This window comes from Wolffia australiana, chromosome 13 (assembly GCF_029677425.1).
Source record: "Wolffia australiana isolate 7733 chromosome 13, ASM2967742v1".
Lineage (NCBI taxonomy): Eukaryota > Viridiplantae > Streptophyta > Magnoliopsida > Alismatales > Araceae > Wolffia > Wolffia australiana.
In genome coordinates this window covers 9,297,594-9,317,758 of record NC_135847.1, presented here as the reverse complement: position 1 = coordinate 9,317,758, position 20,165 = coordinate 9,297,594, and the positions used below count along the sequence as shown (strand labels likewise).

At 41.3% G+C, this 20,165-nt stretch overlaps 1 long non-coding RNA gene across 2 annotated transcripts; it reads left to right on the top strand.

The window, feature by feature from the left end:
• The first annotated feature begins 564 nt into the window (after nt 1-564).
• Nucleotides 565-1,300, top strand: LOC144711197 (uncharacterized). Of its 2 annotated transcripts, none has more exons than XR_013583494.1 (3): nt 565-616; nt 966-1,042; nt 1,184-1,300. It is a non-coding gene; the product is annotated as an uncharacterized LOC144711197 (long non-coding RNA). The 2 variants fall into 2 exon arrangements; XR_013583493.1 differs by having other exon boundaries at nt 566-616; nt 986-1,042.
• Nucleotides 1,301-20,165: the final 18,865 nt, after the last annotated feature.

The window sequence follows — 20,165 nt, the reverse complement described above, 5'->3', positions numbered from 1 at the left end:
ATAATATAATGCCAATGCCACCCGGCAGAAACATTGCTGAAAAAATATCTTCAGTCTCAGCTCAGTTCTTTCTTTTATCTTCAGCATATTATTTTCCTATCCTCTTCCCCAAATTTTTAGACCTTATTTTAGGAGCCAGCCCTTCGTTTTTACGTTCTGACCATAGTTATTTCCATTTATTTTATTCATTTAACGTCACAATGTCAGTCTTCTCACCTTGATGTCCTAACTAATGCTTGGAAACAGGTTTGTGCCGGGCTATCATCTCGGCTTCAGGAGTACAAGGCTGAGAACACTCAATTGGAAGAACTCCTCATGAGAGAGGTAGATTCTTCAACGACGGATTTGCTTCCATACTTGCGCACATGTAGATTCTTCAAATAACTTCTTTTTACTTTTTATCTGCTGTTTATCAGCGAGGACGCAGTAGTTCATATGAAGCTTCCATCAAACAGCTAGAACAAGATTTATTATTGGCCCAAATGGAAATGAGTAAAGTGGAGTCAAGTATGGGTGATGCGCTGACCGCTAAAAATGCAGAAATCGAAGCTTGTTGGTTCTATAGGCTTTCAAGAAACAAGCATCAACAGCAGAAGGAAAACTTGTGTCCTTACAGGTTTCCTGTCTTTACTCTTTTTCCTTTGTAGCTTATGAATTACATTTTAAGACGGCTCCACCATCCAAGAGACATCTATACTTTTTCTGTCAACTGCCTCCATAGGGTTTTGTGGAGCACTTTTGAATGAACTTTTCCCCATATTAAATATGAACCTCGGATGCAACATATGGACTCACTTGATAGAGTGCTCCTTGATATTAAACTAACTCCACTCTTAGATTACACTAGTGTCTCCCTTTGTAGGACTGTTCTTTGGCTTTGGCTCAACTGATTGAAACAATTATCGTTCATTTTAGTGCGTTCTTCTAATAATTCATGTAATGATTGGAAAAGATCTCATTTGCAGAACTTCCCATTTTGAACCAGGCAAATATGGATGCTTTGATGAGAGGCCGTGAACTTAGTGAGACAAGGGTGATACAGGTAGTTCACTGCCTCTATTATTTTTTAAACTGTACTTGAGACTAACGATATTTTTTGAACTGCAAAATATTCTTTGACTCTTCTGTTCGTCATATTTCTCATCTTCTCTTTCTTCTCTGAAAATCTTATTTTATTCGCCAGGCGCTTCGTGAAGAGCTCGCTGCAGCTGAGCGCAGAGCAGAAGAAGAGAGGATAGCGCATAATGCCACCAAGATGGTCTAAGCAGCATCTATGAGAATGTCTTCTATTCACTTCTTTGTTTCTGTTTCTTGGTTTAATTTTACACATTTTATTTTTGAAGGCAGCCATAGAAAGAGAAGTTGAATTGGAACACAGAGCTGTGGAGGCCTCAAATGCACTTGTAAGAATGCAGGTACGTCGTTCTGATATTCCATTTGAAGGTATCTAGGTGTATGTGCTGATGAAGTGGCCACCGCTCTTGTATAATGTGAATTCTCTTTGGGTCATTCTGACCATTTTGCTCTGCGCATTCAAAATTCTTCCACGTCTCAATGTTTCTCTAGTGTGCCCATTGTAACTAGTAAGCAGTTAAGTTGACATAATAATTGATATTACAAGTTTCGAGAATGCCTAATATAAATATGCATTATAATATCTGTGATTATTGTGGTGCTTTACAGCCAGGTTATGCATATATGATCAATTATAATAAATTTACTTAAATTAAAACAATACAGAAAGATTTCTGATATGATCCCGGCCCCTCCATGTTATTTACGTCTTTTGTCCGTAGGCTAATACTCAATAAATACATGTAGCCCCTCAATGAAGAACATGCACGTGATGCATTCATTGGGTCTGATTCAGCTAGAAGAAGGGGGGGGGAGGGGGAAGAATAAGCAGGAGAGATTGTGTAGAGGGCTTGCCAATATGGGAGAGGCTCCATATGCATGGGCCTAGTCAATACCGCAGAAGCTTCCTAGGAAGTATTCAGGCGTTGATATGGCCACTGCATTCTGTGCCAGGTGAGACGAACAACTATATTGCACCATGCATTTATTATTAATAAACAGCATTTCAATAAAGTTAAACATTATTCTTGATTGGCAATTTGAATTTAAAATATGTTCTTGCTGGGTGAGAGCAGGGGACGGTGAAGGAGGCATTGAAATGACGGGGAGCATGCAGCTTATCAGCTTATCAGAGAGCTAATGACGGGGAGCATGCAGCTCGACTATGCCTGGAGGTTGACCCAGCACGGACCGGAGGTGGCCCAGAGGTGGACTGTTTGGCTCGACCCTTCCCGCCCCCTTTGATGTGCCCCGGGCGTTCAATGAGGCCATATCAATTTTGCCAACATCTCGCAAGCATGATGGATCACTTGTAGCGATTTGTGAATGAGGGCGTATCATGTTCGCAGACTCGTGAATTATATTCTGTTCTGTGACTCAATTTTGAGGTCGCGAGGAACATAATGAAATATGTTTTATTGGAAGACAATTTCTTGGTTTATTGGAGAATACGTACTATAAGTAGGCATGACACTGGCCAATTTAGTTCGTAAGAACCTATTGTTTTACTGTGAAAACATGGGCCACGACGAAGAAGAAGGGCGAACAGGAAGGACGAATAAGTACCGAAATGCATGGATTAATCAACGGTGATTCAGAACGGCGAACATGAACGAGAATTCTGTGGAATTGGATAACAAATTTTGTATCATCAACCGAGAACTGAATCCTGTTCTACAAATGTTTGTTTAGGGCGAGCGATTAATAAGCTTGAGCGCGTTGTGTTTCATAGCCGAATTGCAACTTCATCGTCGATGGTCTTCGACAATTGGCAGATATGTAGCTTCCTGAGATCCCTGCATGATTAGTGAAACAAGTTAATTGGTTAACATTCGGAAAAAAACGATGACACATGTAAACAAAGTTAGACATAAAATTGAAACTGTACCTGGCCTCCAGCTTCCATTTTTGGTTGGGTACATGTCTTCCGATTATGCCCAACTTGGTGGCAGAGGGAGCACGTCATATGCAGGCCTCTCCTCGATAATCTATGTACTGTGGATTCTTTCTCAGCGACGTCAATCCTCCTCTTCAGCTTGGGCCTTCCAGGTTGTCTCCTCACAAGAGGAGGGAATACATAGCTCCCATCAACTTCACTCCATAGGTATTTGCCATTCATTGGCGGGATACCATAAGTGTAAGCTAGTTGATGTGATACGACGACGGCCGGGATCGATCAGCGCGTTTCACGTCACAGGGTTATGATGCGAATGTATGGGATGTAAGCCGAATGATGAGAAAATACGAATGAGCAGATAAGGACTTGACGGATAGCGACGTCGGCCGTATCGATCAATGAGAGACGAGTGAACCTAAGATCAAACTCCCAATGACCCGCTGGACCTACTAGACGTCTACTAAGTGAGGGGCATCTAACAGCCCTGGAGCGTTCGGCGTCCAAGTCGGATGACAGTCCGTCTACCACAAGAATCCCTATGCTCGACAAGGTGGCTAGTCCTATCCGATGATGTTCGAGAATATCACGGTAGCAGACGCGATAGGGGAAGACGAGACTGTCGAAGATAATAATACTGGAGTTTATAGAGGGGAGCGAGACTGACCTTTGTATCGCTTAGTCCAAGGCGTCCAAGTAAATCGGCGGATGCTTAGTGTCGGGTCGTGCGGGCGAGTGTCGTTGGCGAGGACAAAACCGAGTGCGGGCGGTGCGGTCGTAACTACCAGCAGAGAGCTGAGTCCACGGGTGGTGTGCAACAAAGTCGGAGCAGAGGCGCACAAAGCGCGCGCTTGGCTGGCGCGCGGCGTAGTCGTGTGGGCGGGCAAGACAGTGAACCAAGTATCGTGGGAATAGTCGTGGGGTGGGGCAGAAAACCAAATGTCGGTTATGGCGTAGAGGGTGGGAATCAAGAAATCAAGAAAGATGAGGCGAAGGGGAGAGCGAAGGGAATCAAGGAGATATGGTGAGATCAAGAAATCAAGAAATCATGAAATCAAGAATTCAAGAAATCAAGAAATCAAGAAATCAAGGGGAAAGAAAGTGGGCGATCAAGAAAGACAAGAGGATGCGGTTGGGGATCAAGAAACGATGGGAAAGGAGGGTGGGCGATCAAGAAAGGCAAGGCAGGCGGTTGGGAATCAAGCGATGGGAGAAAGGAGGGTAGGCGATCAAGAAAGGCAAGACGAGGCGGTTGGGAATCAAGAAACGATGGGGAAAGGGGGTGGGCGATCAAGAAAGGCAAGGCAGGCGGTTGGGAATCAAGCGATGGGGAAAGGAGGGTGGGCGATCAAGAAAGGTAAGGCAGGCGGTTGGGAATCAAGAAACGATGGGGAAAGGGGCGATCAAGAAAGGCAAGGCAGGCGGTTGGGAATCAAGAAACGATGGGGAAAGGAGGGTGGGCGATCAAGAAAGGCAAGGCAGGCGGTTGGGAATCAAGCGATGGGAAAAGGGGGTGGCGATCAAGAAATGGTGGAAGGGTGGAAAAAGGTACCAAGAAATGGCTTTCTTGAAATGTAACAACCAAGAACCCTCTAAGAAAGAGGGGTTCTTGACGGATCTGGGGTGTGCTCCCTCGACGGAGCAGATTTCCCCGGTTGATGGCGTGTCGGCGGCGGTTCTTGAATCTCCCAAGACCCCGGAGTAATCTCGGCGAAGGCCTCTTTCGATTCTTGATGGCGGCGGCTTCTTGAAACTCTTTCCTCGCACCGGAGTGATCTCGGCGGCGCGCTTTACACATCTCCTCGGAGTGATCTCGATGGGAGGCGTGGGCTCTACCACGGAGTGATCTCAACGTGGGGTGGGGCTAGCCAAACCCCTACACTACTCTCACGATAGGGGAGGCGAATTGTGAATAAACTTTTCAACAATGACTCCAAGGTGTTCCTTGGGCATGCCATCCCCTTATATAGTGAGGATGGGTGCCAAGTGAGCGTGGGAGAGGCGAACCGTCGCGAGGCGTGGTTCGGCCTCCCTTACAAATTCAAAATACAAACATAAAAGTAAAAATGGCGAGGACGGGCCCAACAACATTGGCCCAGTCCACGAATCCAAAAATACAAACACACATGAAAATGAGCATAAGTAAAAGATAAAAGTTCTTACGCGGGTACTTAAACCCGGGTGGCGAGCGTCGGCGCGAGCTGCTCGGCGTGGCTGACGACATCCCGTCGCGTCATCCTCGAGATGGTTCTTCGTCATCGTGGCGTCGTCCTCGAGATGGTCCTCCATCACTAGTTGGTATACGTCTTTCTTGAACCATTCACTGAAAAAAATGACGGGGTCCTCCTTGACCCAATGAATGCAACATATAGCATGGGCGCATGGAATGCCCCTTAACTCCCAATATCTGCAACTACATGTTCTGTGAAGTACATCGACCACAAACCTGCTTCCCAAGTCCGTGACCTCGAATTGATACTTCCCTGCATGCCTAAGAGTGCATCTCCTGGACTTCTTCTTGTTCTCTTCGACCACCTCCCTTATCCGAGGGCATAACGTATCAGTTCTATTTGAAAATAACTCCCTTTTTTTTGCTACCCTCTGCATTATTGCACCTTTGACTTCCTCCAGCATGTCGATGATTGGCTTAGACCTGGCCTGCATGATGTAGTTGTTGAAGCACTCGCAAATGTTGTTGTCGATCACCTCACACCTTCTGTCCTCATTAATGTACGCCCTGCAAAACTTCTTTATACCTATATCTTCGAAGTCTTGAGCGGCTTGTGGGTTCACACTGCTCATCTCCCTCATCAGCCGTTGGAAATCTTCGTGCGTGGTGGCCTTCGCAGCTTTCCAGAATAAGTTCTTCAAAAATGCCGTGGAATGTCCTTTCTTCTTCCAATTCGCGTAGATATGCCGAGCACAATTCCTATGCTCCGCATTGGGCAATAAGGAGGACACTGCGTTCTCCAGTCCCTGCACAATGTTAGGCAGTGCGCATCTATTAATGTACTACTGCGTGTCTAACGATGGCGATAAGAGTCCAAAGAAATAAATTAAGTACCTTCTGCTGATCGCTAATAATCGTCCAGCCATTTCCGTCCACCATTCCTAGATCATTCATCAGTAGCTGAATAAACCACGTCCACGAAGATTGATTTTCACCTTCAACTACCGCCCAGGCGATGGGGAACATTTGATTATTCCCGTCCTTGCCGACAGCACTCAATAGTTGGCCTTTCAGTTCGGTCTTCAAAAAACATCCGTCCATTCCAATGACTCGTCTACAGCCTTCAAGGAACCCTCTTGCTATCGAATCGAAACATATGTAGAGCCTCTTAAACCTAACCAAGGAATCTGGGGTCGCTCTATCGAGAAGCAGCTCAAAAGTACCACGCCTATTTACCCTCTTTAACTCGGCAACATATGCGGGAAGCATGTGGTAATGGTCGTCCAATGTTCCTAGAAGTTTAAATGCGCGCCTCGGCTCTGGCTCTATAGCATGTTTGTTTTGAAACAGTGATTCCGAACAGATCATTTATTTCCCGCATCATATCTGTCACCTTCATATCCAAATTCATTCGAATTTTCTCCAAGAAGTGTTTCGCAACCCAGTGATAATCAGCTTGGCTATTCCTCGGCGTCCTGCTGCACATATGAGTATCATTAAGCATTTTCACAACAAACGCCTCTCTCCTAGCATCCAAACTAGCATATATCCTCCACGGACAGTTTCCCTTGCAGACGACCTCCACTTTCTGGTCACCGGACCTCGGAAAAGTGATGTTGAATCCGTTCCAAATAGCGTGGTCCTTCACAGCTGCCCTAAATTGCGACGCCGATTCAAACTTCATGCCCACTTGAAATATAAAACTCTCATTAGGGCATCTCGGATCATACTTATTGCCCCTGTATCTGTACCTTCGATTTTCATCATCGTCATCGGTACTATCGGGGGTTAACATATCATCCTCTGAATCGTCATACTCGCTATGATCTACCAATTCGTCATTCCATTCCTCACTGGAATATTCGTCTGGTGCACTTAAATACACGTCACTTTCCTCAACTTCCTTACAAATATCATATTCTGAGTCATCATTGCTATTATACTCAAAACCGAACACCTTGCACTCGTCATCGGCTCTGTTAAGTGACGGATGGTAAATAGTAATAGAACATGCATTAACACCATAAATTTTCGTCATGCAGGTTTTATAAAAAGATTATACAACCCACAGACATATTTATAACTCTGCAGAGAGTTCAACGCCAAAAAAAGTACATTACCAATTTTAAAAATAATTTGAATCATCAACGCGAAGAGGGTTAGTATTGCGATGTGCAAATATATCTCAAATAACATTGGAAATAATTAAAAATTAAAATTATAAGACGTGCAGGACAAATAGAGATAATAAAATCTTACATTACTTGAATCAAAGCGTCCACTGTCGAAGAAGAGAAGAACGCCTAAAAGCGCAAAAAATAGATGACTATGATGAGAAGAGGACAACTCTTCATATTTTTCATAACAGAAAGCAAAACAAATTCAAAATAAATTAAATAGGGATCACACTTCTTGTTCTCACCAATAAGTATGAGAAAGAAACACCATATCCTCCGTGATCAATAGAGAAACACCAACATCTTTGTCATGAAAATAATCTTATTCATCCAAGAGATATAAAGAGAGAGAGAGAGAGAATAATGATACACATAATAAGAGAGAATTGCACGAGTGAACTCAAAACATTTATACCAAGCGAGAGAAAGGAAATGCGGGAGAGATAACTTATATGAATGCAAGAGAGAGAACGACACAAATTTAAAAAATAAACATGGTAAGATGAAAAGAAGAGAGAGAAAGTTAACTTTTACACCGAGTCAAAAAACGCAGCTCACCGTAAACATCATTTATGGCAGAGAGGAACTGAAATTTTGAAATGCCATTGTATGAGATGTTTAAACTGATAGAGAAAGTTACATGAGTGGAGTGTGAAAGTTCTACATGAAGGCAAAAGTAACAGTCATAAATAATCTTCAATGAAGAGAGAGAGAGACTAAAATTATCCAAATGTCATTGAACAAGATGTCAAAACTGATAGAGAAATTTAAACGAATGTAGTCTGCAAGTTTTACACGGAGACAAAAAACAACAGCCCAAGCGAATCTTCATTTAAGAGAGAGACTGCAATTTCCCAATGTTTTGTTAATCAAAAGAGCAACTCAAGGAAATCTTCCTTTAAGAGAGAAAGAGATTGTAAAATTTTCAACTGTCATTAAACAAGATGTGAAAAATGAGAGAAAGCTGCAAGAATGGAGTTTGAAAGTTTTACATAGATACAACCAAACAGCCCAAGGTAGTCTTCATTAAAGGGAGAGAGACTGCACAGCTTTCCAAATGTTACTGAACAGAATGCTAAAAATTAATAGCAGCCCTGGGTAATCTTTATTTAAGAGAGGGACAGAGATAAGAACTTTCAAAAGTCATTGAACAAGATCTTAAAATTGACAGAGAAAGTTACATATGGGCTTCAAGAGAAAGAGAGAAGATCATCGGTATTTTGATAAGCAGTAATGCATGTCCATCTGGAGAGAGAGAAAGAAACCCACATGTAGCTAAAGAATGCGGTAAACCATGAAATCTAGAGGGAGACACACAAAGTTACATGAATTGAAGAGAGAGCAATAAAATATGGGCTTCAAGATAAAGATAGAAGATCATCGGTATTTTGAGAAGCAGTAATGTATGTCCATCTAGAGAGAGAGAGAAAGCAACCCACACGTAGCTAAAAAAGCAGTAAACCATGAAATCTAGAGAGAGATAGAGAAAGTTACACATAGCTAAAAAAGCAGTAAACCCTACCTCGTGGAACTCCCGTAGCCAGGAAGAAGCTCGCAACGATTCCCGTAGCCAAGAAGAAGCCCCTTCTCCCTCGCGCCCTTTCTTCCTCCTTCTCCACCGTCTCCTTCTCCTTCGTCGCCTTTCTCAGCTCTCTCCTAGGTGACTCACATTGGGCGGGCTAAAATCTTTCTTTCTTCAAATCGCCCAGTGACGTGGAATCCATGCGGCTGCCACGTGGATTCCGCCTAGGTGGACTCCGCCGGAACTCCACCTGGCAGCCACGTAGACTCCACGTCACAGGCTGCGGACATAATGGGACTTCGGGCTGTGTCGCGGCAAAAAAAAAGTAAGGGCTGTAACTCGAATTTTCGAAAAAGTTCGGGCCACACCGTGATATAACGCCTTATTTTAACTGACTTCAAATATTTATAACTGATATAATTCTACTTATTAACTTAATTTATGAATTAAAATGATGATATAAGTTTATTATCATGTTTAAAAATAATAAATATATTTTCAGAATGATATTCTGATTTCATATATTTATTATTATTATTATCAAAATTTGACATTATATTTGTAAGAAAGTATTTTTTAAGTTTAATTGTTTTCCTTATGAATTGGAATAAAAATATCATGATTAAGGTTTACCCCCCATGCGTATATTTGGATTACAGTTCATCATTAGATGTGGTCAAACTAATGTAAAAAAGGTGGCATTATATTGTTAAAATTTGCAATACTATAAGGCATTGTGTATGTATTTGATTTTGCTTTTCACTTTTCTCATGGATATGGTAATGCAATAAAATGCAGGGATTAACGTCGTAATAAATGATATGGTGATTGATATTATGTGGCCACAAGCCAATCACGCCACCATGTTTTGTTTAAGTTCATTGAAAGAAATATTTATACATTATTATCCTGTGTGATGTGTATAATGAGGTCAATTTGTGCAGAGACCTAATGAATTAGATTTTAATGCATCAATCATTTGTCTTGAAACATGTACTACAAATATTTCTATTTGTTGGATAGTAATGATGGACATCAATTATCTGGATAGTGTTGGGTTCTAGAGGCCTAGATCTGGATGAACAAATCAAAATGATTCGCAGCGGAAGACTTGAACGAATCGAACGGCATCAACAAAAACATGAAACAATGTACCTTTTCACGGATTGCATCTGTGATTTCTTGGATCCTAGAGCGAGCCGAGTCAAGCTGCTCATGTGCGCAGCCTCTAGACGTATCCACGCGGTCCTCGGCACGTCGGATCTCCTCCTCATTGACGAGGCCCGTTCTTTCTCTGTCGGTGTCGTTACATCGTCCCGATCACATCAGGGATGGAGAGGGGTGTGGGGAGAGAGGAGAAGAAGGGGAAGGCCCTTGAACAATTCTGGCCTGGGTGAATTTTGTTCAAGGCCTTCCCCTATTTATACTAAGTGGGTATTTTTCATAAAGCCCCCAAAACTTAAGTATATCTTCCAACGTCCAAAAGACCATTTGCGTGTGACCCTCTAGGCCCATGCACCAGTCTAGTTAACGACTCTAGGGGCCCAACAACCTTTATTGGCCTTCCAAATTAATTAACTATATCAACATATAGATTAATTAATTTCGGATCGATTTAACCCAATCGATAGGTCGAGTCTCCGACATGTGGGGTGCCAAGCTACACCTCATGTCCTAGAAGATACAAAGGCGTGTGTATCGACTCACTCATGGAACCTGTTCATCATCAGTTACCGTGTATGTATAATCCTTCATCCACTTGATGCTCCTTGGACAACTTAGGGTATGGTCAACTATCAAACCCTAATCGGTCATCCGAGTTAGTACTGATGCATTCGGAAATCATCGGAGAACTCTTCTCCGATATTTCACTGCCTTGGCCAAGGACTTCATCGCATCATCTTCCTTGAGCTGTAACCTCTTGTACCGAGGGTGGACGATCCCATCTTGACCACTCAATCGTCTTCATGAACTTCTTGATGTAACCGAACTAAGACCATTTAGAATCCCATGATTAGAGACTCGTTGGCCATCGCCAAAGTACAACCGTCCGTCCACAAGACGTCTTTGGTGTCTTAGGTCTAAGGACCACTTAAACAATCGTGACATGAATCAACCTGATTGAAAGTTTAATATAATACCATTGAGGGATTCGTATGGATCAATTCAATGAACTCTTTCCACTAAAGAGCACCCACTATCTATCCTTAGTGTCTCCACACTAATGGCTACGGGACCGGCCATACTCATCATATGAGTGAGACTAGATAGTGCTATTCTATCCGGATACTTCGATGTCCTTCTCACGTATCCTTTGAATAGGAATGTTTAGAACACATGCTTAAAGACTAGTGATCTCCGTATTACGATCTCATCATAATTCACTAAGTCTGATCATGTATTCATGGACTTCATTATACGCATCACACTTGCACTATAATGAATATGTTCTATTCATGAACATGGAACGAGATGTGGAATGTGTGATTGGCTTGTTGGCCACATATATTTCCATCAGATAGACTAGCACTATTTGATCCTACTTATACGATAAGTAAAGCTAATACTACGGTTGTTAATGTGTATACACTAAGGACAGATGGTGGATGTTCATTAGAGAAAGAGTTTGCTTAAGTGATCAGTGTGAATCACTTAATGGTCTAATACCTAAGCGACAATGAAGGTTTTTTCATGTCTCAGTTATAAAAGTGGTAGAATCACTATGGATGGCCATGATTGAGTAATAAGTAAGAGTCTCTAACAAAAGGATTCAAACGTATCTAAGCTCCAACATAACAAAAAAAATACAGAAAGGTAGTACTGATGTGATCAGTACTACCTGAATGACAGATTAGGGTTTGATGATGAACCATACCCTAAGTTGTTCGGCAGTTTCATGTTGATGAAATATTATACATATAAGTATTTAAGGGGATTTTAAAAAAAAATTATAATAAACATATAAATAGGTGCGTGCACCCATTTTAGGCATCCATGCGAGCTAGAGTTGGGTGCCCCCTTTCTTTCTTCTTTCCGTCTCCCTTAACCAAAAAGAGAGTCTTGATGGTGAGAAGATCAATAAGGCCTTGTAGAAGAGTTGGAAAATAAGAAGTGAAGATCCAAGAGCCCCTGGATCATGGGGATACTTATAGATGCCAGACACATGAACGACTTCGGAGCACTCTCCCAAAGAGCAACTAAATGGTATGGGACACCTCACAACAAATTTTTATTGTAATAACTGAAATGGAAGCAGGAGGAAGAGGTGGGAGAAATAAATTTCTAGTTAAAATTATGATAGATATGCCATTAAAGGGCTACTATGCCGATACAAGTGGTAATACCAAATTTGTTGAAAAAGAATGGGTGAATGGCAGATGTGGACGACAAGTCACACGTTTTGTGATCTGGATGTGGTTTTGAGGCACATCAGTTTAACGATGTTAAACACATAAATTGGAGAAGAATAATTTGAGATTATGTTGACATTATATTGATCCAGATGGATGAAAAAAATTAATAAATGATTCAACATTCATGCATGATATCTGAAAATCTAAAGCACCTTTTTCACTAATGTGAGATGGAGTATCTACCCATCTGATAAGCCAAAAATAGGGGTAAATTATATGCAATTTTTAACCCTGGTCGTCGTCAATTTTAGCTTATACAATAAAATTTATAAAAACTCTACTTAAGATGTGTAGTGATAAGTACGAGTGTCGTCCAAGGGAAGCTAGTAAGGAATTCAATTTGATGGTTTTCTTGGTAATTCAACCCTAATTAGAGTTAATTTGATCTTCAATGAAGATCAAATCACCCTAATTAGATGAGAAATTTAGAAAGGGGGGTAGAAGAGATGGGATGAATAGAAGAAATAGGGAGCTCTAAATTGGCTTCTTTGATCCAAAGAAAAGGGTCCAAGGGATCAATTAGAGAGGTTGAGAGGGAAATTTTGATTTGAGTTGGTTGGTTTTGTAGGTCTTATAATTCAGAAATAACTACACAATTAGATAATACAAAGGGAAATTTACTCTCCTAGAAATTGAAGTTTTTAATAGTTTTTAATGTGCACTTGGAATAGCTAGGTAAATCTCTCATTCTCTCCTCTCAATCTCAGTAAGGGTTTGTACCTTCCGCTCAAGCCTAGTGATTTAGAAGTTCAGACCAAGATCAAGAAGAATGAAGAAGAAATTTCACTAAAACATCATCCAAAATACACTAAAAGTTCAAATACAAACAAGAAAAAGGTACCAGATAGGTTGATCCAAGCTAGAGCTCCTCTCTGTCTTGCAGCTGTGATAGAGCACCATCAAGAATGACCCCCTCCTCTCAAAATTTGGCTTTTACACTTAGGTTAAATGGTAAAAATTACCATTTTATCCCTAATTAGTGATTAATTTTTATCTATCAATGTAGGCTTGGTCTTGATGCGTACAGATAGAAAGAGGGGATCAAGACGAGCAAATCCATAAAAAAACGTCTCGATCAGACTTCTAGATAAAAAATGATTAATAAATGAATTTAAACCAATTTTAACCATTGGATTTAAATCATTTATTTGAATATTTTCTTTTTAGACACCATGATGTGTCGAGCGTTCATTGACCAGTGACAGTTCAACTTCTAAGGGCGGATTCAATCTTGTTGCGCCACTACCCCCCTGGCAAAAATAAAACAAAGAAAAAAAATTCAAAAGTCGGGAATTTCATACGTTTTGATACGCACGTACGTGTGCGTTTGTATTCGACTTAATCGAATTGAAACGTGCCACGTCACCGCCCATGCGTGCGCTTGGCATGCGCCACACGGGCGGTAAACTTACCGCTCGACGGCTGTGATGAGGCCACGTCGTTGCCCACAAAGGTTGCCTTGACATTTTACATATAAATCCTTTGTGAAACAAAAAATTACGTATATACCCCTTGCGCCTCTCTCCTCTAGTTTTTTTTTAAACATTAAAACAAGTATTATATAATTGCAATAAAACCCTATAATATTTTAAATAATATCTTTACGCCTGCAACCACGATCGAGAGCTGTTTTGAGGGTATCATTGCAACAAAAGTTTACAAAAAGGCCCTCCAAAGTTTGAAAATAATCTTAATACTCATTTTTTCCTTATAAATATTCTTTTTTTATAGAAAAATGCATTTCTTCTTCAAATAAATCTCAGAAAAATCCTAAAAAATCGTAAAAAATCATAGAAAATTCACTGATTCATCCCCATACTGATAAATCTCAAAATTAAATATTAAACTTGCCATTTGCATTCAAAAATAATTATTTCAAGCTCAAATAAATCCCTTAAAATTTATAGAATTAACAGAAAATTAGGGAAAAATCAGAAATAACTTGAAAACAGTATTTTCATGTAAATAGATGATAACAACCCCATTTTAAGCTCTTTAAATGTATAAAATTGTGCTAATAGCATGAAATAAAGACCGAATTTAGGGTGTTATCACCATCCATAGCCCAAACATGTAAAACTGCCTAGAATTTGCACTCATTTGTCTAACTGTAAAACAAAGTGATTTAAGATCCATCAAGTTCTTGGTGTATATTATTGGTTTAAGCTTGAAGACAAAAGAGAAGTCACGAGCTTATCGTCAAGTGACAAGTTATCTTAATCTTGGAAGAATGTGAGAAAATAAGATGGGTCATTTTCTTATATTTTCATCTTCTTCCCCACACATTCATTTAGTAAGATACATCCATACCATCCTTCATAACTCCTTTTTGCATATCATTCATTTTTAATCCATCCTACTATCTATCATCTATCCAATCATTCCCCCTGATCCACCAATCATTATTTATGTACCAATATAACTCAATTCATATTCTCATCTCTCCATCATTCCTACAGTCTTTCCCTCACATCTTTCTCATATAATCTATCACTATATCCATGGGCTCCATCCTTCCAAATTTCATTATTGTATTTATAATACTTATTATTAATAATTATCACCTTATCAGATGAACATCATTGATATTTATATTTTTTCTTATGTTATAAAACATCCATTCTCATCATCTAACCACCATTTTAAATGATATTAATTCCCTAATTTTTTTCTTGTGGAGACAACCCTTTCTCATTAAAAAATGATCATATTTAAAAAATAGAGGTAATATATAAATAGTATTTTGATAACACCCTAAATTATGTGCTTAATTCAAGTAATCAACATAATTTTATCCATTTAAATAGAGTAAAATATAGTTGTTATCATATATTTACATGTTAATTATTTTTCCAAGTAAAATCTATTTTTCCCTAATTTTATGTTAATTTATGAATTTTATGGAATTTATTTATGCTTGTAATAACTCTATTTAAATGGAAATGGCATGTTTAAAAATTAATTTTAATGATAATTAATGTGGGGATCAATTTCTGAAATTTCTAGAATTTTATGGAATTTTATTAATTTTTTTGGGAATTTATTCGAAGAATGAATTTTTAAATGGAAAAGGATATAGTTATAAAGAAAATAGTAGTTTAAATTAATTTCTAAAGGCGGATGGACTTTTCTGAAATTTTGGTTTCAAATATGCCCTTAAAAAAGCTGTTGGTGGTGCATTGGCTGGTGTAAAATCCAATAAAAATATCTGTAGAGTTTTTCTTGAATTAATCAGGATTTTCTATGATTTTAGGGAAATATGGAGGAGAGAGAAAATGGAGGGGCATATTTGCAACTACTTTTGGGTGGCGTTGGATTGCGTGCGTGAATAAAAGCAGGGTTTTTTGTGCAAAAATCGAAGAAATCGATCTTCCAGGGCCACGTGGCCAAATATTGGCCTTCGGAAGAGAATCTGACGGCTTAAATGCTATCCGTTGAGGAATCTTTTGAAGGTGGTAAGTGCACTTCCTGTGTGGCGCATACAAAGCACACGCATAGGAGGTGATGATGTAAATTTTGGTTGGATGACGACGGTAAAGACGTACAGGTAAATGCATTCTAAAACGTATTTCTTTTATTTTTCTTTTGCTTTTGATTTCAGGACAGGGGATACATGGCACACCGAGAGAGGATACGCCAAAATAAGTATAAATCTCGCCAGCCAATCAAGAAGTGACACAAGATTGTGTGTAATGAAAATTCTAAATCAAACAAATGAATATTGATCCAACGGCTCCGATGGGTCAATATTCATTTATTAGCAACTTTTAATCCTGATTAGGACTGACGCAGGTTGGATGGGCTAGCGATCAACTAAGGATGGATAAAACAAACTACAAATCAACACGATCAATTGTCAATCATTTAAATCCAGTGAAAATGTTGATAGTGCAGCCCCTTTCCTCGGTGGGGGGTGGGAGGATTGTCTTACAACCACCGCGGTGAAAACAAAGCTCCAAATTCAATATTCCGAACAGTCAATTATGAGATGACACACACCTATTCTACTATGTCTGACGGTGGTATAAAAACACACGAGAAACACTGGACAAAATAATACCGACACCAAAGAGGGAAGAAGGGACCTTTAGCACAAGAGTAGCGCAGAGAGGCGATGCAAAACGTTGCCGACGTGTCGGTGGCGGGAGCGAATGACAAGCACTTTGACAGGGTGATGCTGATCCAACTGCACGGTCAGTTGGCAGGGGTCAAAGGGGGAGTCGCCCCCTTGTGGGATTCGGGGCAGCACCCCGAAACCTACATAGTAAACGGGACGCGCAGTTTCAGAATGAGTGGTCTGAAGCACGTGGATGCAGAATGCGCGAGGGGGGGGGGGGCTGTGCGTGGCAGCTGCATGGGCAGGCGGTTGCGCGTGGTGATCGCGTGGACGGGTGGCAACGCATGGCGGCCAAGTGGATGGGTGGGGTGTAGGAAGCTCCGCGAGCGGCGGGTGTGCGGGCGGCTACTCACAACGACCATGTGGGCGATGGTATAGGTAGGGAGGCCTCCTCTCAACGGCGGCTACTGGCGGCAACGGTGGTGGCGGAGAGGAGACTAGGGCAAATTTCTCTTAGATGAAAACTTCAATTCCAAAAGAAAATCACCCAATAGTCCAGTACAACATTGGCAGATGTATAGGCCTTTTAGGAAAGAGAAAATTTTAAATAACTGTAAAATTCAAATCTAATTTTAAATGACGCTCGGATCCCAGGTTCTGAAGTTGACGTTGGTGATGTGCCATGACACAAGACGTCTCCTGTGGTAGTGGTGTCACATCCGGTGATGGTGCGTGGTTGTGTGCGCATTATGGATTGAGCTCAATTTTTTATGGATTTGCTCGTCGCCTCCTCTTTGTATCTATACAATTGGATAATTCAGATCAAGCCTATACCGATGGATAAAAACTACTTACTTATTGGGGTAAAATGGTAACCTAAGTATAAAAGTAGGAATTCGAGTTGAGGAGGGCATTCTGGAAGGGACTCTTTTCCAGCTACAAAACAGAGAGTAGAACCAGCCTGGATCAACTGTATTTGGTACTTTTTACTTCATTGTATTTGAATTTTAGCGTAATTTGGATTGTGTTAGTGAATTTTTTTATTATTCTTCTTGATCTTGCTCTGAATTTGTAAATCACTCGGCTTGAGTGGAATGTACAAGTTGTTACTAGGATTACAAGGAGTGAGCATTGAATTGATCTAACTATTCCAATTGCAAATTAAGAACAAATAAATTATAAAATTTTAATTTCTAGGAAGATTAGATTGTGTTTATGAGATGGTAGTCATTAAATTTGAAGACCCAATTCCCCAAAAAAACAAACTAAAACCAAATCTCCTTCTGAACCCCTCTACTCGAATCCTTTGATCATTTTTATTGGATCAAAGAAGTTAATCTAGAACTCCTTACTTCTTCTATTCTTCCCATCTCCTCTACCCTCCTCTCTAAATCCTTCATCAAATTAGGGTGATTTGATCTTCATTTAAGATTAATTTAACCCAACTTAAGGTCAAATTATTCAAGTAGATCACTAATTGAATTCTAATTACTAGCTTCCCTTGGACAATACCTATACTTATCACAATACATCTTAAGTTAGGGTTTTATAAATTTTATTGTTTAACCTAAACTTAACAATGACAACGGATAAGAAAATTGCGTAATTCACCCCCTAATTTTGGCGGAATGTACAAGTCGCTACTAGGATTAAGAGGAGTGAGCATTGAATTGATCTAACTATTCCAATTGCAAATTAATAACAAGTAAATTATAAAAATTTTAATTTCTAGAAAGATTAGATTGTGTTTATGAGATAGTAATTAATGTTCAGTGAGAATTAGGCACCCTAAACATGAGTTCATCAATAACAAGTTTCTTAGAATGTGAAATTCTGACAATGCTAGGGAGTATCCAAATTTTAGAAAATTTGCATTCATCACTCCTCATCTAATTTCTCCATATTCAAATCTATTAAATGTTTCAAGATATGTTTTCTGATAATATTTTTCAAAATTTAAAATATTTCAAAAGGTTAGCTTCTTCCATTACATTGAGTCTTCTTTAGCCCACTTAGGTAGTTCAACTATCATCATCTATCCCCTCTATCTACCACCATCACTCATCTATCTCCATCATCTCCCATTAGCATCCACTATCATTCACTTCACGTTTTCCCTACACCATTACGATCTCGTCACCTATCTCTCTCCCTTTGTTTAATAAAGCACACATCATTCCATGCCATTTTAATCATGATTCTATCTCATTCTTACTATCCATATCGCTATGCCTTACACCCTCTTTTGCATGCCTTCTCATTTCTACATCCTCTTTTGCATTCCTTCTGATGCGAAACGCCGACGGCCGGGATCAAGCGGCGCGTTTCGCGTCACAAGAATAATGATGATATGATGCAAACACAATGAGATTTTATGATCGAGCAGTTAAGACACAAGGAGATAACGCGATGGACGGTGACGATCACCAAATAGATTGATCCGAAAGTCAGACTCCCAATGACCCTCAAGACCACTAGACGTCTAGACGAGAGGGGCATCTAACGGCCCTGATAAGTTCGGAATTTAAAGATCAAGTGACAGACCGTTTACCTCAAGAAAGTCCTGCTCCCACAACAGTGGCTTGTTCCTAATCCGTCGTCGAGTGATGAGTGGCGGCAGAGGATGCGATAGCGGAGGCGGCACTGGAACAGGTAATAATACTGGTTAAGGAGGAGAGGAGCGAGCTGACCTTAAAATATGTAGTCCACGGCGTATCGAAGGCGGGCGTAGAGATAGCGTTCGGGGGCGGATTTGTCTTGTCGTAGGCCGGAATGCGGGAGGATCAACGTGGCTTGGCGCAAGTGACGAGGCGGCACCGTGCAACTGGCAGTGGCGGTGGCGCAGAGCCACGGTACAGGGCAGAAACGGCGCGCAGGGGGTTGATGATGCGGGCGAAGCCTCAGCGCGGCGTGGAGCCACAGTGCGGCAGAACCGTGGCGATTGGCGGACCAGCGGCGGGCCGCGAACTCGCGGCGCCGCGGTCGGATCACGGCTGGCGCGAGTCCGCGCTGGCGCTAAGCCTTGGCGAGTCGCGCGGCGCGGAATGGGTCCTGCGCGGCGTGGGGTCGCGGCACAGAGCGGGTCCCAGCGCGGGCGATGATGCGGGGTGGTCGGAATCGGGGTTCGGGCGGGCGGCAATGGGAGAAGTGGCGGTCGAATCAAGAAAAGGGAAGCCAAAGGTGATGCAAGAATGGGGTGGTTATGGTCAAAACGATGGAAGATGGTGGGAATGGTCAAGACGATGAGGTGTGAAGAGGAAGATTCAAGAAAGCGATGGGGAAAGGAGGGTGGGCGATCAAGAAAGGCAAGAGGAGGCAGTTGGGAATCAAGAAGCGATGGGGAAAAGAGGGTGGGCGATCAAGAGAGGCAAGAGGAGGCGGTTGGGAATCAAGCGAAGGGAAAGGAGGGTGGGCGATCAAGAAAGGCAGGGTAGGGGAGGGCAATCAAGAAAGGCAAGAAGAGGTGGTTGGGCGATCAAGAAGGGCAGGGGAAGGGAAAGGCGATCAAGAAAGGGTAGGGGAAGCGGTTGGGCGATCAAAATTTCAAGAAAATGGGGATGAGAATGGGTGGCGTTCAAGAATCGGCGGGAAAGATCAAGAAATGGGGTTAGATGATCAAGAAGCGAGGGTGAAGGGTGGCGTCCAAGGAAATGTGGGCGAGATGGGCTGGATGAAGGAGAAGGGGTGGATGGGTAGAGCCAAGAACCTGGCGTGGTGAGTTCTTGGTGGGTGCGGTGGTTCTCCTCGTTGGAGATGATTTCCTGAATGCAGCGCGGCGCCGTAGTCGTCGCGAACCTTTGAGGGCCCAGAGTGATCTCGATGGGTGCTCTCGATTCTTGATTTCAACAGCTTCTTGAA